Genomic DNA, 23,981 nt, shown 5'->3' with positions numbered 1-23,981 from the left:
CTGAGCCTCATCTGCCCCCTGAATGCCCACTCTCACTCTTCTGGGAGCCTCTGAAGTGGGTGATGCCCTCTGCTTAGAATACGCTTCCCCTTAAACCTCTACTCTCTACCTGGCTAGCTTTGGCTCCTCTGTCACTTGTCCACTTTAGCACCACTTCCTCCTGGAAGCCTTCCTTGACTCCCCTGATTCTCAGGAGCACAGGAAGTGAGGTGCTCCTCCCATAAATGAATGGAGATTAGGGAGTGTGTGTTATTCATGTTTAATTCACCAGTGCTTAGTTCAGTACCTGGCACAAAATAGTCACTGTGGTGGCCAAAGTAATGACCCACCCCCCATCAACTGCTCATGTCCTATGTTACACTGCACAATTACATAGGAAGGGGAAATTAAGAGTGCAGATGAAATTAATGTTGCTAATCAGCCGACCTTAAAACAAGATTATCCAGCAGTATCTGGGTGAGCCCATGTAATTACAAGGGTTCTTTAAATGTGGAAGAGGGAGGCAGAAGGTTAAGAACCAGAGATAGTGGGCACAATGGCTCATGCCTGTATTACCAATACTTTGGGAGGCCAAGGTAGGAAAATCCCTCGAGTGCAGGAGTTCAAGGCCAGCCTTAGCAACATAGCGAGGCCCCATCTCTACAAAAAAAAAAAATTAAAATTCACCGAGTGTCATGGTACTAACTGTAGTCCCAGCTACTGGGAAGGATGAGGTGGGAGGAGGCTCCCACTTGAGCCTGGGAGTTTGAGGCTACAATGGGCCATGATTGGACAACTGAACTCCATCCTGGGTGACAGAGCAAGGTACTGCTTCTAAAGAAAAAAAGGACATTGGAATCAGGGTCCCCTCCATCCTAAGGTGCCTACAAGGCATCTCTCTCTGCAAACAAGTAAACATCATCCTCCAACTCCTCACAGAGTGGAGCAGCAGGAAAACTCCCTCACCTCACTTCTGTGTGGCTTGGGAGGCCTGACAGCTCAATAACCAGCTCCTTGCTGATGAACCAATTGGGAAATGGCTCGAGTTGAGCTAAGGAGCATTTGGTTCCTTCTTTTGGTTCTCAATAGGCAGGGTAGGGGCCAGGCATGGTAACTCATACCTGTAATCCTTGCACTTTGGGAGGCCAAAGTGAGTGGATTGCTTGAGGCCAGGAGCTCAAAACCAGCCTGGGCAACACAGCAGGACCCAGGTGGCACGCACCTGTGGTCCCTACTACTTGGTAGGATGAGGTGGGAGGACTGATCACTTGACCCCAGGAGATTCAGTCTGCAGTGAGCCATGATCATACCAGGCACTCCAGCCTGGCTGACAGAGCCAGACCATGTCTCAAAACGTAAAAGAGACTATAGGCAGGCAACAACACATCTGGTTAATTTTTAAATATTCTGTAGAGATGAGGTCTTGCTAGGTTGGTCTAAAACTCCTGGCATCAGGCCGGACATAGTGGCTCATGCCTCTAATCCCAGCACTTTGGGCAGCTGAGGCGGGGGGATCACCTGAAGTCAGAAGTTTGAGACCAGCCTGACCAACAAAGCAAAACTCCGTCTCTACTAAAAATACAAAAATTAGTCGGGCAGTAGTGGCATGTACCTGTAATCCCAGCTACTCAAGAGGCTGAGGCAGGAGAATCGCTTGAACCTGGGAGGTGAAAGCTACAGTATGCTGAGATTGCACCACTGCACTCCACCCTGGGCAACACAGTGAGATTCTGTTTCAAAAACAAACGAACAAAACCTCCTGGCATCAAGAGATCTTCCTGTCTCAGCATCCAAATGCCCTGGGATTATATTTTTTGTTTACTATAATTGAAAACACTTGCTCTTATACTACTTTAAGGTACAAAGAAAAAAAAAAAACAGATAATAACAAATGTTGGTGAAGACCAGGAACGTTGGTGAAGACCAGGAACAGTGGCTCAGCCGGTAATTCCAGAAGTTTGGGAGGCTGAGGTGGGCAGATCACTTGAGGCCAGGAGTAAGAGACCAGCCTGGGCAACATGGTAAAACCCCATCACTACAAAAAAATATAAAAATTAGCCAGGCATGATGGCATGTACCTATAATTCCCAGCTACTCAGGAGGTTGAGATGCGAGGATCATTTGTGCCTGGGAGGTCAAGGCTTCAGTGAACTGTGATGGCGCCACTGTGCTGCAGCCTGAGACAGAGCAAGCCCCTGTCTGGAAAAAAAAAAAAGTCAGTAAAGATGTGGAGGAATTGGAACCCACATACATACATTACTGGTGGGAACATAAAATCGTGTAACCACTTTGTTTGGGTATTTCTTTTCTTGTCTATTTTAATTGGATTTTTTTATTTTTATTTTTTAAATCAAGACAGGGTCTTGCCAAGGCTGGTCTTGAACTTGTGGACCCAAGCCATAGTCTCAACTGAGCCTCCTGAGTAGCGGGGATTACAGGTGTGAGCCATTGCACCCAACTGGTGTAGTCACTTTAGAAAACAGTCTGGCAGATTCTCAAAAGGCTAAATGTAAAATATAATGCAACAGTTTCACTCCTAGGCATATATCCCAGAGAAATCAAAATACATATCCACACAAAAACTTGTACAGCAATCTTCACAGCAGCATAATGGCCAATATGTGGAAACAACCCAAATGTCTACCGATAAATGGATCATCAAAATGCAGTCTGTCTCTACCATGGAATATTATTCAGCCATAGAAAAAATGAAATACTGATTCACCCTATGACATAAAGGAACTTTGAAAACATTTGTGCTAAGAGGGAAAAAAGCCACAAAAGAACACCTCTTGTACAATTCTATTTGTCCAGATTAGGTAAACCTATAGTGACAGAAAATGAATCCATGGTTGCCTAAGGCTGGGGGCAAAGGCAGGTTGGGGGAGTAGGAGGTAATGGCTAAGGGGTGCAGATTTCTCTATAGAGTAATGAACGGTTCTAAAAGTGACTGTGGTGATCGATGCACAGCTCTGTGAATATTCTAAAACATTCTGAATTGCAGATTTCGATAAATAAATTGAATGGTATGTGAATCATATTTTAATAAAGTTATTATTTAAAAACATAATAATAAGGGGCTGGGCACAGGTGGTCATGCCTGCCTGTAATCCCAGCACTTTGGAAGGCTGAGGCAGGAGGATCACTCGAGGTCAGGAATTTGAGACCAGCCTGAGCAACCTAGCAAGATCCCATCTCCACGGGAAAAAAAAAAAAAAAAAAACATAAAAAATTAGCTGGGCATGGTGGCACATGTCTGTAGTCTCAGCTACTTGGGAGACTGAGGTGGGAGGATTACTTGAGCCCAGGAATTTGCAGCTGTAGTGAACCATGATCATGTCACTGTACTGCAGCCTGGGACACAGAGCAAGACCTTGTCTCTAAAAAGGAAAGAAAAGAAATGCAGGTTTTTGTCACTTTGTGAGTATAGCCAAGTTTGAGGAGAAATAGACAAGAATAAAAGAGGACTGAATAATGAGAGTTTAAGTGGCTGGTTAGGCTTAGTTGCTAGCAAAGTGGCTTCTGAAAAATTCGTTAGTAAAGCCATAGCTCTAGGGACAGTCATGCAGTCAAACAATGAATGCTAAATTCATTACAAATGCCCATGGTCTTTCTTTACATGCCTTCTAGTGAAAAATTCCTAAGTGCCTGAATAGCAAATCTGCAATGATAGTAGCTGTTTATTAAACACTACAAAAAAGAATGACAAAGTGATTCATGATAAAGAAGCTCTAATTTTGCATTTGTTCAAGTATTGATTAGGTTTAACCAATATGAAACCAATCTTGGATAAAGTGCAAACAACATAATTTCATTTTCTCATTCACAATTTCATTTTCTCATTATCAAAACTGATTAGGTAGTCTAATGTCAATTCCGATCTTATTAAAAACTGATCAGATAAAAAATTATGGAATGATGAAACCATTAAGATGTTACACCTGTTTCAAGGAGAATTCCAAAACCCACACATATCTGAGACCATCAAGTATGAGGAAATATATTTGATTACTATAAATTAAAATAAACTGATTATATAGCCAACAATAATTGGGCAGGGGTCTCCTCATCCACAGCCACACAAACCCAATCAACGTGGCTATGCGGTTGCAAGGCCTCCATAGCCTAGAAGGGACTGGTCTGACTTGAAATTTCATTTTATTTCTATTTGTATTTTGAGACAGGGTCCCACTCTGTCACCCAGGCTGCAGTGCAGTGGTAAAATCATAGCTCACTGCAGCCTCGTTTAACTGAACTCAAGAGATCATCCTGCCTCAGCTTACCTCTACCTGAGAATAAAAGCAAGTGCCACCATGCTAGGCTATTTTTTTTTTTTTAATTTTTCTAAAGAGAGAAGTCTTTATGTTACCCAAGCTGGCTTCAAACTCCTAGCCTCAAGAGATCTGCCCACCTCGGCCTCCTGAGTAACTGGGGCGACAGGTACACAGCACCATGCTCAGCTGTATTTATTTTACTTTATTAAATTTCTTTATTTTTGTAGAGAGGAGGTCTTGCTATGTTGCCCAGGCTGCTCTCAAACTCCTAGGCCTTAAAACACACACTCCCATCTCTGCCTCTCAAACTGTCGGAACTATAGGTGTGAGCCACTGCACCTGGTCTGACTTGAGATTTCTTTCATCTAGCATCCTTTACTTGGTAGGATTGGGAAAGGAAGCAGTGTTTTTAAAAATTACTTAATAATTCAATTAGAATCAAGCTCAACCTTGACTCCTGCCTTATCTCACAGCCCACATCCAGTCTCTCAGGAAATCCTATTGGCTGACTTCAACATCTATCCAGGTTCTGACCATCTCTCACCACGGCCATGACCCTGGTCAGGACCACTATCATCTCCCACCTGGATGCTGCCACAGCTTGGCCCCCATGCTTCTACCCAAATCTTCCCACAGTCTTTCTCAACTCAGCAGCCAGGGGTTGCTTTTAAATCAGGAGACAGATCATGTCGCTTCCCTACTCAGAACACTCCTGCAGTTCCCATTTCAGTCAGAGTAAAAGTCAAAGCCTCAGCAATAGATTCCCACGGCTTACACAATCTATACTGATCACTGCCCAGCAACTCTGGCCTCCTCCCTTACTTCTCTCCCTCTCTCTCTCTCTCTGCTGCACTGGCCTCCTTCCAGAGCCTCGGACTCACCAGGGAGTTTCCTAATGCATTTATCCTGTTGATTCAGCCTACAGTGCTCTTCCCTCAGCACCTTGGCCAGCTCCATCACCTGCTTCAAGCTTTTCCTCAATTTTCACTTACGAGGTCAACCCTCACCACTCTATTTATCCTCCCTCCCTCCCTCCCCCCCCCCCTCCCCCCTCCCCCCCCCCCTCCTTCCTTCCTCTTCCCTTCCCTTCCCCTCCCCTCCCTTCCCTTCCCTCTTTCCTCCCTCCCTCCCTCCTTCCTTCCTTCCCTCCCTCTTTTTTTCTTTCTCTTTTCTCTTTCTTTCTTTCTTGAAAGAGGGTCTTGCTCTATTGCCCAGGCTGGAGTATAGTGGCTCAATCACAGCTCACAGTAACCTCAACCTCCCAGACTTAAAACAATCCTCCCACTTCAGCCTCCCTAGGAGCTGAGACTACAAGTGCATGCCACAACATCTGGCTACTCTTTTTTTTTTTTTTTTCAGTAAGAAGTCTCACTATGTTGCCCAGGCTTGTCTTAAATTCCTGGGCTCAAGTGATGCTCCCATCTCAGCCTCCCAAAGTGCTGAGATTACAGGTGTGAGCAACTGCCCCTGGTTCATGTTCATTTCTTCTTGTTGCTGCAACAAACTACCCTACATTTAGTGCCTTAAAACACCACAAATCTACCCTATTATAGTTCTGGGAACCAGAAGCCCAAACTAGGCCTATTAAGGCTAAAGTCAAGGTGTAAGAGGGGCTGCATTGCTTCTGGAGGCTCTAGAGAAAATGTATTCCCTTGCCTTTTCCAGCTTCTAGAAGCCACCCCATTCCTTGACTCACCTTGAAGATGGCCCCGACTCCATCTTGAAGGCCAGAACTGCAACATCTTCAAATCTCCCTCTCTGACCTCTTCTTCCATCATCACATCTTCTTCTCTATTTCTGAGAACTAACGAAATATTATGCTTGATGTTACTGTGATCACCACACCTATTCCAAACTATTTGACAAGGACAGTGATGCATGATAACATCAAAAGATTAGAAACTGTAATGAGATCTCTCGGGCAAAATTCCATACAAGCAAATTACTGTGTCTCCAAAGCATTTCCTCCACACTTAATTCACCATTCCCTGAACAAAATGTGCCATCTTCATTGTTCAGGTCTTTACAGTGCTGGTTTCCCTGCCTGAGCAGCTCACTCCATCCCATCCCTCCACCTCCCCCTTCCCTCCCCACTCTCATACAAGTCTTGCTCATCTTTCAGGACCCGGCTTCAATGTCACCTTAACTGGAAGCTTCTCTCACACTCCAGAAGTACTTTCCATGCACTTGATGCATGCACTCTTATTTGATCATTTTTTAGTTATAGTCCAAGTCTTTTTGTACCTGAATAGGATGTTGCTCAGTCAGTCTCTTCCTGGACTCTGAAATCTTTCATGGTAGATTCAGCTGGAAGTGACAAAAAGACATTCTTTAAAAAGAAAAAAAAAAGGAGGAATGAAACAGAAAGTCATTAGTAATTAAAAGTTTTAAACGGTACGTAAAAAGAAAACAAAATTCAAGGGCTTCTAGGAAAAACGTAGGCGGGACGGTGTTAGTGGGAAATATGATAAAGGGTTAATTTTTTTTTTTTTTTTTTTTTGAGACAGAGTCTCGCTCTGTCACCCAGGCTGGAGTGCAGTGGCCGGGTCTCAGCTCACTGCAAGCTCCGCCTCCCAGGTTTACGCCATTCTCCTGCCTCAGCCTCCCGAGTAGCTGGGATGACAGGCGCCCGCCACTTCGCCTAGCTAGTTTTTTGTATTTTTTTTAGTAGAGACGGGGTTTCACCGTGTTAGCCAGGATGGTCTTGATCTTCTGACCTCGTGATCCGCCTGTCTTGGCCTCCCAAAGTGCTGGGATTACAGGCTTGAGCCGCCACGCCCGGCCAAGGGTTAATTTTTATCTTATTTTATTTTATTCTTTGAAAAAGGGTTTGCTGTATTGCATGGGCTGGACTGCAGTGGTATGATCACAGCTCACTGCAGCCTCTACCTCCAGGACTACAGCAATCTTCCCACCTAATTTTTATTTTATTTAAGAAACACAGTCTTACTCTGTTACCAAAGCTGGAGTGAAGTGGTGTGATCATAGCTGACTACAGCCTCAACCTCCTAGGCTCGAGTGATCCTCCAGTCTCAGCCTCCCATGTAGCTGGGACTACAGGGGTGCACTGCAATGTCCAGCTCATTTTTAAAAAAATTTTAATAGAAACAAAGTGTCACTATGTTGACCAGGCTGGTGATGATCTCCTAACCTCAAGCTGTTCTTCCACCTCAGCTGTCCAAAGTGTTGGGGTTACAGGTGTGAGCTGCCACACCTGGCTGAGGGAGTTAATTTTTAATTATATAAAGAGCTCAAAGCAAATATTAGAAGGAGCCTCAATGCCTACAGTGGCTGACTGGTAAATTGTGACACATTTACATAATAAAATACGCAACCATGAAAAGGACTAAGATAGATCAATAGGTATTGGCATAGATGTCCACGAAATATGAAAATGTGAAGTGATGTCCAATTAGCCTGTATATATCTTGAAGAATATGGCCCATTTTTGCAACAGCAATTATTTCCTGAAATAAAATTGTGTGTCTAAAGGGTGAAGGAAAATTTTCACTTCTTTATTTAAAAATATTTACTATTTTAAAAAATAATCAAATTAGTAAAAGACACATTAACTCTATAAATAAAGGGAAAAGACACAGACAGCCCAAGCATGGTGGCTCATGCTTATAATACCAGCACTTTGGGAGGGGGCAGTGGGAGGATCGCTCGAAGCCAGGAATTCCAGAACAGCCTGGGAAACATAGCAAGAACTCATCTCTACTAAAAATCAAAAAAATTAGCCAGGTATGGGTGCATGTGCCTACAGTCTTAGCAACTGAGGTGGAAGGATCACCTGAGCCCAGGAGGTCAAGGCTGCAGTGAGTCAAGACTGTGCCACTACACTCGAGTCTTGGCGATAGGTTGAGACTTGGTCTCAAAAATAAAAAAAGGACAATGAAGAAATAAAGCTGATAAGCTAACATAAGGAAAGATATTAAAATATGACAAATAAAAATAAAGTAATATTAGGTCTTTTATTTACTAAAAATAGTCAAACAAAAAAATAACTTGTTAAATTATAATACCCTGTGCTGGCAAAGGTGCAATGAAATGTGCATTTTCTTTTTTTTCGAGACGGAATCTCACTCTATCGCCAGGCTGAAGTGCAGTGGCGTGATCTCGGCTCACTGCAACTTCCACCTCCTGGGTTCAAGCAATGCTCCTGCCTCAGCCTCCCAAGTACCTGGGACTACAGGCGCAGGCCACCACACTCAGCCAATTTTTGTATTTTTAGTAGAGACGAGGTTTCACCGTGTTGGCCAGGATGGTCTTGATCTCTTGACCTCGTGACCCACCCACCTCAGCCTACCAAAGTGCTGGGATTACAGGCACGAGCCACTGCGCCTGGCCTGAAATGGACAATTTTTTTTTATACTATTAGTGGTGTTTAAATTGTATATAAGCCTTCCAGAGTAAAGCTTGGCAGACAATGATAATATAGACAATGACTCCCTATACTGCCTCCTCCAACTCCTGGCCTCAAGTAATCCTCCCCCCACCTCAGCCTCCCAAAGTGTTGAAATTATAGGCAGACAGCCGCCATGCCTGAAAGCTCGACAATTTACATTAAGTGTAATAAGAATGCTCACGCCCTTCACAGTAATTTCACTTCTGGAAATATCATCTTTGGATATAATTCAACCTAAACAAAAGTTCATATGTACCCAGTGAAAATCTGGGAGTAATTTTTTTCTCTTTTTTAAAAAAAATATGGAATGCTTCACAAATTTGCATGTCTTTCTTGCACAGAGGCCATGCCAATCTCTCTATTGTTCCAACTTTAGTATATGTGCTACCGAACCAAGCATGAGTAATTTAAGAGAGTGGTTACGTGGAATAAGGAAGAGTTATGGGGAATTTAAAAATCTGTTGTATTTACAGGCACCTACTAACAGCTCAGTAAATATTAGCTGCTACTTTATTTTTATGGTAATTCCACTCAATTAAAAACTATCATTAAAAATTACCATTATCATAGAACATAATGTATCCCACAGTATAATTATAAAAACAGATATAATTGGCCGGGCGCGGTGGCTCAAGCCTGTAATCCCAGCACTTTGGGAGACCGAGACGGGCGGATCACGAGGTCAGGAGATCGAGACCATCCTGGCTAATACGGTGAACCCCGTCTCTACTAAAAAATACAAAAAACTAGCCGGGCGAGGTGGCGGGCGCCTGTAGTCCCAGCTACTTGGGAGGCTGAGGCAGGAGAATGGCGTAAACCCGGGAGGCGGAGCTTGCAGTGAGCTGAGATCCGGCCACTGCACTCCAGCCTGGGGCAACAGAGCGAGACTCCATCTCAAAAAAAAAAAAAAAACAGATACAATTTGTCCCTTGGTATATGGGGTAATTAGTTCCAGCTCCCCGATTTCTATATACACCATAATCCACCCATACTCAACTTTTCGAAGTCAGTCCTGTGGAATCTACATACAGGAAAAATGGGAAATTAGTGAGGTGTGGTGACAAGCACCTGTAGTGCCAGCTACTTGTGAAGCTGAGACAGGAGGATTGCTTGAGCCCAGGAAGTTGTGGCTGCAGGGAGCCTTTACACCACTGCACTCCAGTCTGGGAAACAGAGTGAGCTAGAAGGTTGATTTTTTAATAGAATTTTTCTGTTCACTTGAAGATTTGGCCAGGACTGTGCCACATGAAAATTCTTCATAAAATAATCATCTCATCCAAGTAATGTTGGAATTGGGAACAGAAAATGTTTTGGTGACTATTTATTCCTTCCCTTGCTGTTATATAAAATATTGCCAGTGGGCATTTAACAACCAAAAGTGTCATCTCTGAGCTACTCACAGTGAAAGGTGATGTCTGGGGCCCAGGTGTATTGAGGTTCCCATGTCTGGGCTATGGGTGCTGAGTGGGACTTACTTGTCCATCCGTTTTCTATATTCCAGCACTGGGAAACTTGGGTTTATCCACCTTTTTTTTTTTTTGAGATGGAGTCTCGCTGTGTCACCCAGGCTGGAGCGCTGTGGCCAGATCTCAGCTCACTGCAAGCTCCACCTCCCGGGTTCACGCCATTCTCCTGCCTCAGCCTCCCGGGTAGCAGGGACTACAGGCACCGCCACCTCGCCCGGCTAGTTTTTTGTAGTTTTTAGTAGAGACGGGGTTTCACCGTGTTAGCCAGGATGGTCTCGATCTCCTGACCTCGTGATCTGCCCGTCTCGGCCTCCCAAAGTGCTGGGATTACAGGCTTGAGCCACCGCACCCGGCCGGGTTTATCCATCTTGATAAGAGGTCACTTAAATTCCACTTGTCAAGAACCACAAATGGAAGAAAGGCCATGAAACCACAGGCTAGCCCTTGTTCTCAAGGGAATCTTCAGCTTAGGTGGTTCTGTAAAAGAGGAATCACATTGTTGAAAACTCACCGCAGGTCAGGTGAGGTGGCTCATACCTATAATCCCAGCTCATTGGGAGACTAAGGCAGGAGGATTCCGTGAGGCAACATAGTGAAACCGCATCTCTACGAAAAATTAGAAAATGAGCTGGTGTGGTGGCACATTCCTATAGTCCCAGCTACTTTGGAGGTTGAAGTGGGAGGATGGAAGTAGAAGCTGCAGAAGTGGAAGCTGCAGTCAGCTCTCTCTCTCTTTCCCTCTCTCGTCCCAGTCTGCCCAGCCTTGACTAGTGAAAAGTCTTCTGGTTACAGAAGATGTATGCTCTTTTTTAGAACAGGGAGGGACCAGCAAGCTTGTTCACAGCCTTTCCTCATCCTCTGCTTAGTTTTCCAAGAACATTTATGTGGAAAGGGAGTCCCTAGGGAAAAGACCTAAATCATCAGGTTACCAAAGGAGAAATATGCCTCCTTTGTCAATTAATAAATGGAATGCCTGCCTTAAAAACCAGGGAGTTCTGCTAGGATGATTGATTCACTCCCTACGACCCTGACCTATGCAGGGAATGTAAAAACCTGGAGTTTGGGGACCTATAATATTGAAGGCCACATTGCAGATGTGGAGACCTTGCCAAAGTACAGCCTTTCCACAAGGCACTACCAAACACCAGCTGGATGTCTCCATGGGGCACCACTGTATCTCTGGCTCTTGTTTCCCCCAGAGATGCTCTACTCCAGCCTTCTCTTACATTTTGTATCCCGCACAGTTCCTGGCATAAGGACTCACAACATAGCAGGCTGCTGAGTTAATGATGATCTACTGCAGATCTAATTTGAGATTCCAGCAGGGTGCTTTGTGTTTGAGAAATCAAAGGGGAGAGAATGGACTCAGCCTGGCACTGGCCAGCTTAGCAGTGTGAAGATATAAACTACTCAAACTGACTACAGTGCCTCTGATTTTCTGAGTCTGCCCTTGCTCCTAGGGATCTTTGGATGAAATTAATTTCTCCTCGTTGAAGAAATGGCTTGCTAGACTATAAAAAATTTAAAGAAGAAAAAATATTAAAATAAAATTTTCACCTAAAGAGCACTCAAAAGCACACTCCTACTAATGCTGGATCTATTTCTCTCTCTCTTGCCTTTTTTTTTTTTTCTGAGATACGGTCTCACTCTGTCACTCAGACTGGAGTGCAGTGGCAAGATCACCGCTTACTGCAGTTTTGAACTCCTGAGCTCAAGCTATCCTCCCACTTCACTCTCCCGAGTAGCTGGGATTACAGGTACATGCCACCATGCCTGGCTAATTTTTAAATTTTTTTAGAGAGGGGGTCTCACTATGTGGCCCAGACTGGTCTTGAACTCCTGGGTCAAACCAATCCTTCCGCCTTGGCCTTCCAAAGTGCTGGGATTATAGGCTTTAGTCACTGCGCCCAGTCTATTTATCTTTCTATAACTCATATATTAAATCTTCCTCCTTAAATTACCTCATACCCACCCATCTACAGGAACAGCAAACAGATCTCAGCGGGTCAGGCAACCTACATGAGGCAAGGAGGCCGGAGTTAACGTGCGAGACTGGGGGAAACTGTAGCAAACTGCAAGGTACTCACTTCAACAGTTCTTTAACACTGTGATGGTCAAACCAAATACAGAAACAGGAAGCCCAGTTCAGTCACCAGCAGGCAACGTGGGATATTTCATCTACATGCTACAGGGCAAAATGCTTAGGATGAATGACCTGGTCTCCACCAACCTGCTCTTCAAGTCCAGCCACTCCTGCCCAAGTCCCTACACTCTACTGACATGACCCACATTCACAGTACTCTCCTGACACTCTGCTTGTTCATTCATTCTTTTTTATTTTCCCCAACAAATATATTTTTTCTTTTTCTTTTTCTTTTTTTTTTTTTCTCACTTTTTTTGAGACAGAGTCACACAGGCTGAGGTACAGTGAGGTGATTATGGTTCACCGCAGCTTCCATCATCCGGGCTCAAGTGATCCTCCCACCTCAGCCTCCCAAGTAGTTGAGATTACAGCCATGTAACACCACACCTAGCTAAGTTTATTACTTTTTCTTTTTTTTTTTTCCAGACAGAGTCTTGCTCTGTCACCCAGGCTAGATGGAGTGCAGCGGCATGATCTCGGCTCACTGCAACCTCTGCCTCCTGGGTTTAAGTGATTCCCTTTCCTCAGCCTCCCGAGTAGCTGGGATTATAGGTGTGTGTCAACCATGCCTGACTAATTCTTATATTTTCAGTAGAGACGGGGTTTCACCATGTTCGCCAGGCTGGTCTTGAACCCCTGACCTCAGGTGATCTGCATACCTCAGCCTACCAAAGTGCTGGGATTATACACGTGAGCCACCACGCCCAGCCAGTTTATTATTTTTTCTAGAGACAGGGTCTCTCTCTGTTTCCCAGGCTGGCCTTGAATTCCTAGGCACAAGCAATCCTCTGGCCCCCACCTCCCAAAGTGCTGGGATTACAGGCTTAAGCCAACACATCAGGCCCTAATAAACACTTCTTGAGCTCCTACGACATACCAGGCACTATAATAGGTGCCCAAGAAACAGCAGTGAACAAGGTATAAGAGTTTCTGCCCTTGGCCAGGAGCAGTGGCTCATGTCTGTAATCCCAGCACTTTGGGAGGCCGAAGCAGGTGAAATCACTTGAGGTCAGGAGTTCGTGACCAGCCTTACTAACATGGTGAAACACCGTCTCTGTACTAAAAGTACAGAAATTAGCGGGCCATGGTTGTGCATGCCTGCAATCCCAGTTACTCAGGAGGCTGAGGCAGGAGAATCGCTTGAACCTGGGAGGCGGAGGTTGCAGTGAGCTGAGGTCGCGGCACTGCACTCCAGCCTGGGCAACAAGAGTGAAACTCTGTCTCAGAAAAAAAAAAAAAAAGAAAAAAAGAAAAGAAAAAGAGTTTCTGCCCTCACAGAGCTTACAGGGTAGCAGGAAATTGATAGAGTTTGAATGCTTGTCTCCTCCAAATCTCATACTGAAATTAAATCCCTAATATTGGAGGTAGTGCCTGGTGGGAGTGTGTGGGTCACGGGGGCAGATCCCTCATGAATGGCTGGTGCCCTCCCCATGGTAATGAGTGAGTTCTCCCTCTACTAGTTCACGTGACAGCCGATTGTTTAAAGAGCCTGGCACCTCCTCCTCTCTCCCTTGCTCCTTCTTCTCAACAAGTGACATGCCGGCTCCTCCTCCACCTTCCGCCATGAGAGGAAGCCTCCTGAGGTCCTCACCAGTGGATGCTGGTACTATGCTTTTTTTTTTTCTGAGATAGGATCTCACTCTGACACTCAGGCTAGAGAGCAGTGGTGTAATTATGGCTCACTGCAACCCTGACCTCCTGGGCTAAAGAGATCTTTTTACCTTAGACTCCCAAGTAGCTGAAACCACAGGCATGCATCAGTGCACTATCATGCCTGGCTATTTTTTTTTTTTCATTTTTACTAAAGACAAGATCTAACCATGTTTCCCAGGCTGGTTTCAAACTTCTGGGCTCAAGCAATTCTCCTGTCTCAGTATCCCAAAGTGCCGGGATTACAGGTGTGGGCCACTGTGCCTGGCCTGGCACCATGTTACTTGTATAGTCTGCAGGACTGTGAGCCAAATAAATCTTTTTTCTTTATAAATTACCCAGCCTGAGGTATTTCCTTATAGCAATGCAAAATGGACTAATCTAGGAATCATAGGCCAACACTTACTAGACTATGATGAGCACAATGACAGAAGTTCAGAGTGGGACTGAAACGCTCCCAAGGGGCTTCTTGTTGCATCATAGAGAGTGGGGTGAGACATCTCAGCTGAGGCTAAAGATGAGCAATGATGAGAGTGAAAGAGTGATGATGGGGGTAGGGAGAGGGTTTCCTGAAGGACCAGTAAAGTCCCCCAAGGAAACTGACATTCCGTGTGGCTGGAGGGTAGGCATATGGGGAGGGTGGTGCACGATAAAACTGGGAAGGTGAGCAGAGACCAGCTCTTACCAGGTCCTGTGGCCATCAGTTTGGACTCTGTCTTAAAGGCAATGGGCAGTCACCAGCAGGTTTTAATCAAGGACTATTTTGACCCAAATTTGCCTTTTAGGAGAATTCCTCTGGCTTCTGTGAACAGGATGAAGTGAGCAAGCCTAGAAGTCAGGAAGACAACTGGAGGCCTTCACAATAAACCAGTGTAAAAGAGAATAGGGCCAGGCACAGTGGCTCCTGCCTGTAATCTCAAAACTTGGGAAGTCCAAGGTGGGCAGATGGCTTGAGCCCAGGAGTTTGAGACCAGCCTGAGCAATGTGGTGAAAACACATTTCTACAAAAAACACAAAAATTAGCTAGGCATGGTGGCTTATACCTGTGGTCCCAGCTACCCCGGAGGCTGAGGCGGGAGGATAGCTCGAGCCCGGGAGGTTGAGACTGCAGTGAGCCGAGATCACCCCACTGTGCTCCAGCCTGGGCAACACAGGGAGACTGCCTCAAACAAAAAAAACAAAACAAACAAACAAAAAACCCATTCTTCACTTATCAGTGCCCTAACATTTTCTTGAGAACCTTGGTGACACAGTGCATTCAACTGATTCAACTGTCATTGTAATTCAGCAACCCACACATTTAAGTTTGTGTTTGATTTCCAATAATATCAGCCTTGTGGATGCAAGAAATAAAGAATTGTGTTTGGTCTATCATGGAAGCTCTCTGGATCTTAGACCATGACTTATGCTGAAAGGTAAAAACTTGAGCTTTTTGTTTTTCTCTCTGTAAGTGCTCAAGTGCAGCAGCCCTCAGTTTTTGAGGGACGAGGGACCAGTTTTGTGGAAGACAGTTTTTTCACAGACTAGGGGCAGCGAAGGTCAATTTTGGGATATATCAAGCACATTACATTTATTGTGCACTTTATTTCTATTATTATTACATTGTAGCATATAATGAAATAATTATATAACTCACCATAATGTAGAATCAGTGGGAGTCCTGAGCTTGTTTTCCTGCAACTAGATGGGCCCATATAGGGGTGATGGGAGACAGTGACAGATCATCAGGCATTAGATTCTCCTAAGGACAGAGCAAGGTAGATCCCTCGCATGCACAGTTCACAACAGGGTTTGTGTTCACATGATAATCTAATGTTGCCGCTGATCTGACAGGAGACAGAGATCAGGTGGTAATGTGGGGAGCGGCTGTAAATACAGATGAAGCTGCACGCGCCCACCCACTGCTCACCTCCTGCTGTGTGGCCCAATACAGGCCTGTGATTAGGCCAGGGATTAGGGGCCCCTGCTCAAGTGCATCCAAAAGGACCCTTCCCACACCAGTCTTCACAGCAGTCACGTGCAGCAGCCACTTAGCTCCCAAGGTGTGTGCCTCAGCTGGCATTTCATCACAATCAATAGTAGGTGGTAGCCTGAGTCATTGTGAGGTCACTTCCTGGAAATCACCAGCATCCCATTTCCCATTGGCAAGGAGCTCAGCACTGTCCCTTGGATAACCAAACCTATGCCCAAATCCCAGTTGTGTGGGTCTATCTCCTGGGACTCTTCCTAGCATCAATTCTATATTTGTCAGAGTCCAAACAGGAGACATAAACCACTCAAAAGTATAAAGTGTTAATTTAAAATAAAAAAATATTAATTATAACAGGGCAACAGCATAGAGACTAGCTACCAAAAAAAGAACTCTAAGAATATAGGACTAGCAGAGGCCAGGCATGGTGACACATGTTTTACATAGTGTCATTGTTCACCTTGTTCAAATCTTTATAGGTCCAGGCTCAGGTCTCTTTGGTCGCGCAGTGTGTCTTTTTACCAAAAGGAACACCTCATACACTCTACCAGGAGCTCCCTCAGGAAAGGACGGCACCTTGTGTAGGGGACAGATCTCTGATCCTCTGATCTTTTCCAAAAGGAGAAAAGTAAAAGTTTGAATGTATTTTTAACTCTTGGCACTTCTGAACAGAAATAATCTGGTATGAAGTTGCTAAAAGATGCCTATAAGTTTTCATAGGAGAAACATCTAATTCATAACCAAGAGTTTGTTATAAAATAAGCTTTCCTTTAACAGGATCAATGAATGAAGAGTTTAAATACTTGTTCTAGTCCCCATTTAGTCATCTGGTATCCTCTCTGTGAGGTATACGCTCAGTATCTGGTATCCTCTCTCTGAGTATGCCAGATGATTAAATGGAAATTACTGCACCACTAAACACCAGTACTGCAAACTCTTATTTAAAAAATTGACACCTAGGACATAAAGAATGATCCTAGGCCAGGCGTCGTGGCTCATGACTGTAATCCTAGCACTTTGGGAGGCCAAGGCAGGCAGACTGCCTAGCTCAGGAGCTCAAGACTGGACTGGGCAACATGCTTAAATCCCGTCTCTACTAAAATACAAAAAATTAGCTGGACGTCGCAGCTTGCACCTGTAGTCCCAGCTACTCAGGAGGCTGAGGCAGAAGAATTGCTTGAACCCAGGAGGCAGAGGCTGCAGTGAGTTGAGATCACGCCACTGCATTCCAGCCTGGGTGACAGAGCGAGACTTTCATCTCCAAAAAAAAAAAAGAATGACCCTAACACAGCTATTTCCTTTGGCATTTATGAGATGGAAGAAATACCCATATTTGAGGGTTGGCTGGAAACTGTTTTGATATTGTATGAGGTATTTTAATACTGTGAACATGAAAAGATGAGAACCCTGCAGACCCCGTGGGAATGGAGAGAAGGAAGTACACTAGAAGGTGCTGTAGGAAATACTTTCATTCCAGGCACTGCTTTTTAAACCACCCCTCAACTTTCTTTCCTCAAAAGAATAGAAAAAACAAAGAGGACAAAAGACATAGAAACATTCCACATGACCCTCTGTACCCTTATTTGTTGTAATACAGAAAAAGCATTTTAGGGATTTTCTTGAGTGCAGTTTGTGATGTGATCCATGTTATTTATTTTCTGTTAATGATTTTCAAAATTTCAATTAAAAACATTCAGAAGTTTAGCTTTATCAAAGTCAGTTGTTCACATGTACAACTAGTTTGGTTACCTTAATCTGTATGAACACATAGCTAGTGAATTGACATAACTATTAAACTGGAGAATCAACAGAAACATGCCAAGGACTGGCCCTTACCTTCCACAGTGACTTCAATGTCAGGAAGCTTTTCATTACTCTCAGGACTTCATGGTCTTTTTGGGGACTGCGAAGCTGTAAAATGAGCACAGAATTAATTTCGTCTATTGGAGGAAAAAAATACAGAAGGAGATGCTTTATAAGAGCAGAGTATTAAAATTCATTCAGTTTGGCTCTTTTCCAAGAAACCTGTGGCTGGGCGTGGTGGCTCATGCCTATAATCCCAGCACTGTGGGAGGCCGAGGCGGGTGGATCACAAGGTCAGGAGGTTTGATTTGAGACCAGCCTGGCCAACATGGTGAAACCTCGTCTCTACTTAAAAAAAAAAAAGATTGACTGGGCATGGTGGCACACACCTGTAGTCCCAGCTACTCAAGAGACTGATGCCGCAGAATTGCTTGAACCCGGGAGGCAGAGGTTGCAGTGAGCCGAGATTGCGATTGCGCCACTGCACTCCAGCCTGGTCGACAGAGCGAGACTGTCTCAAGAAAAAAAAAAAAAAGAAACCTGCAGAATTAAACTTATAGTGTTATCCTCCACAAGGGGCTCAACAAAGCCATGGAAACATGAAGTGGGATTGCAAATGTGACACTTCCAATAAAATGTTTTTTTAAAGAAAAAGAGGTTCATTAAATAATATACCTTAAAAAGCCAGGAAACTAACTGCCAAGTCCTACAAAGATAGTGGCCAATGATGCTGTGATTTAAGGAATGCTGATAAAGAATGTCTTAATGCAGTGAAATATAATATGAAGTACAGGTAATCTTCTACTTTTAGTGTTTATTTTATTAGCCATTACAGGAGGCAAGTAGAAAATAACTATTTCAGGTCTAGAAAACCAAGAAATGTTACAGTAGCCAGTACAATGGTAGCCTCACAGCTAGTAAAATGGTTGTGATATGACCAGGGTTTTTTCCTAAGGTGTTGACAGAGTCATCCTGTAATGTCACAATAATTCCTATCACTGTGGATGAAAATCCTGACTTTTCCTTCCCATGACTGGCAAGTAATTGTATGAAGAGTAAATTACTTCTATCATGAAAAAGAAAGTTAACACTAGTGTACTTTCTTCAGCCACTAAAATTCTGCAGAAACACAGATATAATAAAAAAAATCATCAGGCCGGGCACAGTGACTCACACCTGTAGTCCCAACACTTTGGGAGGCTGAGGCGGGTGGGTCGCCTGAGATCAGAAGTTTGAGACCAGTCTGATCAACTTGGTGAAACCCCGTCTCTACAAAAAATACAAAAATTAGCCGGGCATGGTGGTGCATGCCTGTAATCCCAGCTACTTAGGAGGCTGAGGCAGGAGAATCACTTGAACCTGGGAGGTGGAGGTTGAAGTGAGTCAAGATCGTGCCATTGCACTCCAGCTTGGGCAACAAGAGTGAAACTTTGTCTCAAAAAGAAAAAAAAGGAAAGAAACTCAATCGTCAATATTTAGTCCCTAACAAGACTGACCCAGGAATAACAGAGCAGAAACCCAGCAGATTAAACTTCATGCAAGTACTCAGGCATACTGCGAGCCACCACAGTGTGTCTGAACACCGTGGAGGCAGTGGTCACTATTCTTGTACTGATGAAGACGACTGAGTATGGGATGCAGGGTCCATGGAGAGTGCCCGGACCGCAGCTCAGAGCCAGGCTTTTCATCAAAGACTTACAGCCACACTTGTCACCTCTAGCTGGAAAAACATTTTAGTAGAAATGTCATTTTATTGTTTTAGTCCCAGAAATGACCACAGTGGCAAATAGAACTTACTTTTTTATTGTTGTTGTTGTTGTTGAGGCAGAGTCTCACTCTGTCACCCAGCCTGGAGTGCAGTGGTGTGATCTTGGCTCACTGCATCCTCTGCCTCCCAGGTTCAAGTGATTCACCTGCTTCAGCCTCCCAAGTAGCTGGGTTTACAAGCACCTGCCACCATGCCTGGCTAATTCTTTGTATTTTTAGCAGATACGGGGTTTTGCCATGTTTGCCAGGCTGATCTCAAACTCCTGACCTCAGGTGATCTGCCCACCTCGGCCTCCCAAAGTGCTGGGATTACAGATGTGAGCCACCATGTCCCGCCTAGAACTTACTTTTTAACAACAAACTTGATTTCATTACTCTCACGAAGGATCCTTTCCAGTCATGGAATTCCAAACGAGAAGGGCTTTGAAAGGGGATCCTGTCTGGCAAGGCTTCTACATACAGGAACTCGGGGTTTGATTCACACAGGATATGGTACTTTTACTGCCTCAGTGAGTCCAAGAGCTTGAGCTGAAAGTTCAAGAGAACATAATTTGTGGAAAATAAAATTTGATATAGACCTTCTTTTATTTGTATCTGCATTCTCAGTATATTACGGACAAGTTCCCTATAATCGAGCAATATTCACTTCATATTGAAGGGATTCTGCTTAGGATATTGGGCAAATCTGAAGAACAAGCCTAAAAAATAAGTACTTTTAGGAGGAATATTTGGGGAATGTTCCTGCGAGCACTCCCCATTCGTTACTTACTTCTCCATGACAGATACACCCAATCAACTCAAACACACTTTCTTGCTAAGTTTGCTCAGAATTGTTCAAGACAGCACTCCAGGAAACTACTGTCAACAAATCTAAGTATTTGCCTCACGTGTGTCAGCCAGATTTGAAGTACACATAGTGGAATGACACTTAGCCCAATGCCTCCCTTCCTCTCCCATCCTGACACATGAGAAAGCTGAATCCAAGAGAAATGAAATAGTCTGCTTGGTTTCAATAGCAAGTGTAGTAGCAGAAATAAACCAAAGCCCGGTTTCTGGGACCTTCTTCTTTTAGTTCCTGAACTTCCATAATTCAGTCAGACATGATCCTTCATTGATATGTTATTAAAGACCAACAGTAGGGGAAGGACTATGAGTCCCTTCATGTCCATATAAAAGGGTGAGACTCTTGTCTCCAAAAAATAAAAAATACCAAAATGTTTCAATTAAAAAAAAAAGTGTGATGGTTTTTGGCAATGTTTAAATAGAAAATAAGAGTATCCCTTTCAAATAAGCTGACACTTTCTGAACATGTAATAACCAGGGTCACAGAATCACAGAGGCCAGTGAGAAGATTAAAAAGTACCCCGGTGAGCCCCAGTGACACATACACCGCCAGGAACATTTCCTGTTCCTGTCCCTCCAACTAATCCACAGCAACATAATGTCGGCAAGTGGCACGACCTGCCTCCCCTACCTCCAGGCAGCCACAGGGAAAGTAAAGAGCAAAGGGACCATTCCCTGTGTCACTGATAAGTGAGGCTCAATGGGAAACACGAAGCATGAGGGGCACCCAAAGGTAGGTGACAAGTTCAGTGTCTCCCCTTTGTCTTCCTGCTTCATGTATTATCTGCATCTTCTGCTCTTCTCATGATAAGGAAGGAAGCAGCAATAGCGTGTCTACTGTGGAAATGTGGGACTACCATCGGGCATCATGGAACCTAATATAGAAGTTTATACAACCCTGGGAGCTTTCAGACCTGGTCTCCTAACACGTACATCTAAGTTTTCTAAGGCTCTTGACCAGGCAGTAGACTGTGAGCCCCCAGGAGTTTACACAGGTTTTCTAGTCTTCACACAGCTAACCACAGTCATGGCAACTCCTTCATCTCCTTCTTAAACAAGTGTTTTCCCAATTGTTCCCTTAAAATTGGGCAGTTTAGGTTGGGCACGGTGGCTCACGTCTGTAATCTCAGCACTTTGGGAGGCGGAGTGCGCAGATTACTTGAGGTCAGGAGTTTGAGACCAGTCTGGCCAACATGGTAAAACCCTGTCTCTACTAAAAAAATACAAAAATTAGGTGGGCATGGTGGTGGATACCTGTAATCCCAGCTGTTCGGGAGGCTGAGGCATGAGAGTCCCTTTAACCCAGAAGGCAGATGTTGCAGTGAGCCAAGACTGTGCCACTGTACTTCCAGCCTGGGCAACAGAACAAGACTCCATCTCAGAACAAAAAAAAAAAAAAATTGGGCAGTTTAGAGCCTCTGATATAGGAAGTGAGTGTGCACAATGATTGGCAGCGATGAGCTAATAAGCATCATTAACTAGGCTATGGTGGTTTTTTAAAATTGTGATTTGCTGGGCAAAGTGGCTCACGCCTGTAATCTTAGCACTTTGGGAGGCCAAGGCGGGCAGATCACCTGAGATCAGGAGTTTGACAACAGCCTGACCAACATGGAGAAAGCTCGTCTCTAGTAAAAATACAAAATTAGGTCAGGTGTGGTGGTGCATGCCTGTAATCCCAGCTACGCGGAAGGCTGAGGCAGGAGAATCATTTGAACCCAGGAGGAGGTTGCAGTGAGCCAAGATTGCACCATTTCACCCCAGCCCGGGCAACAAGAGTGAAACTCCATCTCAAAAGAAAAAAAAAAATTGGCCGGGCGCGGTGGCTCAAGCCTGTAATCCCAGCACTTTGGGAGGCCGAGACGGGGGGATCACGAGGTCAGGAGATCGAGACCATCCTGGCGAACACGGTGAAACCCCGTCTCTACTAAAAAATACAAAAACTAGCCGGGCGAGGTGGCGGGCGCCTGTAGTCCCTGCCACTCGGGAGGCTGAGTCAGGAGAATGGCGTGAACCCGGGAGGCGGAGCTTGCAGTGAGCTGAGATCTGGCCACTGCACTCCAGCCTGGGTGACTGAGCGAGACTCCGTCTCAAAAAAAAAAAGAAAGAAAAAAAAATCGATACCCATCAGATGGTGAGGCATCCATAATGTGACGAGGTGCCAAGGAATATCCCTAAGGGTGGAACTATAGCAAAGTCTCCTGGATTTCCTTCCTCGGGCCTCTTCCCAGGGCCCACTCCCCACCCATATAACCACATCCTCACTCTTCTCCCCTAAACACAAATTGAGGGACACTCAATGCAAGCATGGTACTCACTTCCTAACCGATCCATCCTCTCCTCCATCCCCAACACATGGGGAGAACTTATGTTAGCCTTGAAAATAAGAAATACTTACCAGCCTACAGTTATTTTTCCAGGCTGCCTTTTTTTACCTCTCACCTGGCAGAAATTTATTCTCCTGGCCAGTAGCTATTTGTAAAACTGGTCTGCCTCCCTATTTTCACACCAAGATACTAATTATTTGGTAGAAAAGGGAGTATTCTAAATCAGACAAGTAGCAAATCACCTAGAATTTCCACCCCCTCCACAGAGGCACACAAACAAGAGAATAAACCCAATTTGTTGTCTGTAATAAACAGGATGTTCTACCCACCACTGAGCTCCAGAGCTTGTTACTAGATGACTAATCCCTAGCAGTGATGGCTACAATGGCCCAGTTCCCTATTTTATTATTGTGTGCAGAAATTTGAAAGGCACTCCTCTCCCACCCCCATCTTCTCTTACATACTTTTGCCATTATCCATTAAGAATCTGAAGTGTAACATATCTTATTCACTATTACCCTGTTAAATTGCTCTACAGCTGCTATGGGAGTAATTGCAGTCATCAGTGATTCAGACTTCTTGAGCAAAGGGCTTTAAGTAGGTTTCATTATTAAACCTTCCAAAGGTCTTATTATTGAAATGAACCTGAGAGAGAGCAGTATGCTTCCTTGAGGCAGTCATACTAATGATGCTTAAGTTACGAAAAGATGTCAGACTCATCATCAATGTTGCGCTTGTGAGTACGAGTAACTGGGAATTTATCAACCAATAAAACCAACTAGCATTCTAAGAATGAAGAATAGTCTCATTTTAAGTAGCATATGCAGTGCTGTGCAACCCTTTAAAAAGCTGCCTTTGGCCAGGCGTGGTGGCTCACACCTATAATCCCAATACTTTGGGAGGACAAGGCAGGCAGATCACCTGAGGTGAGGAGATCAAGATCATCCTGGCTAACACGGTGAAACCCCATCTCTACTAAAAATACAAAAACTTAGCTGGGTGTGATGGCACATGACTGTAATCCCAGCTACTCAGAAGGCCGAGGCAGGAGAATCACTTGAACCCAGGAGGCAGAGGTTGCAGTGAGCCGAGATCGTACCACTGCACTCCACCTGGGCAACAAGAGCCAAATTTTGTCTCAAAAGTAAATGAATGAATGAATAAATAAATAAGTTGCCTTTGACCGGGCACAATGGCTTAGGCCTGTAATCCCCACCATTTTGGGAGGCCAAGAGGGTGGATCACCTGAGGTCAGAAGTTGGAGATCATCCTGACCAACATGGCAAAACCTTATCTCTACCAAAAATATAAAAATTAGCCAGGTATGCTGGTGCATGGCTGTCATCCCAGCTACT

General features: G+C 44.5%; 1 long non-coding RNA gene and 1 other non-coding gene across 2 annotated transcripts in view; both read right to left on the bottom strand.

The window, feature by feature from the left end:
• Positions 1–5,941: 5,941 nt before the first annotated feature.
• LOC111528095 overlaps positions 5,942–23,981 on the bottom strand; it is a 29,073-nt gene continuing 11,033 nt past the window's right edge. Inside the window, exons 2-5 of the long non-coding RNA XR_003307100.1 lie at positions 19,807–19,987; positions 17,726–17,800; positions 6,498–6,560; positions 5,942–6,057 (exon numbers count right to left, since the gene is read on the bottom strand). This is a non-coding gene — a long non-coding RNA (uncharacterized LOC111528095). The remainder of the gene's footprint in view (positions 6,058–6,497; positions 6,561–17,725; positions 17,801–19,806; positions 19,988–23,981) is intronic.
• LOC111529896 lies at positions 8,958–9,061 on the bottom strand. The gene has a single exon (XR_002727635.1). It is a non-coding gene; the product is annotated as a U6 spliceosomal RNA (small nuclear RNA).

This window comes from Piliocolobus tephrosceles, chromosome 8 (assembly GCF_002776525.5).
Source record: "Piliocolobus tephrosceles isolate RC106 chromosome 8, ASM277652v3, whole genome shotgun sequence".
In the NCBI taxonomy this organism is placed as follows: Eukaryota; Metazoa; Chordata; class Mammalia; order Primates; family Cercopithecidae; genus Piliocolobus; species Piliocolobus tephrosceles.
This window is presented reverse-complemented; position numbering and strand designations above follow the sequence as displayed.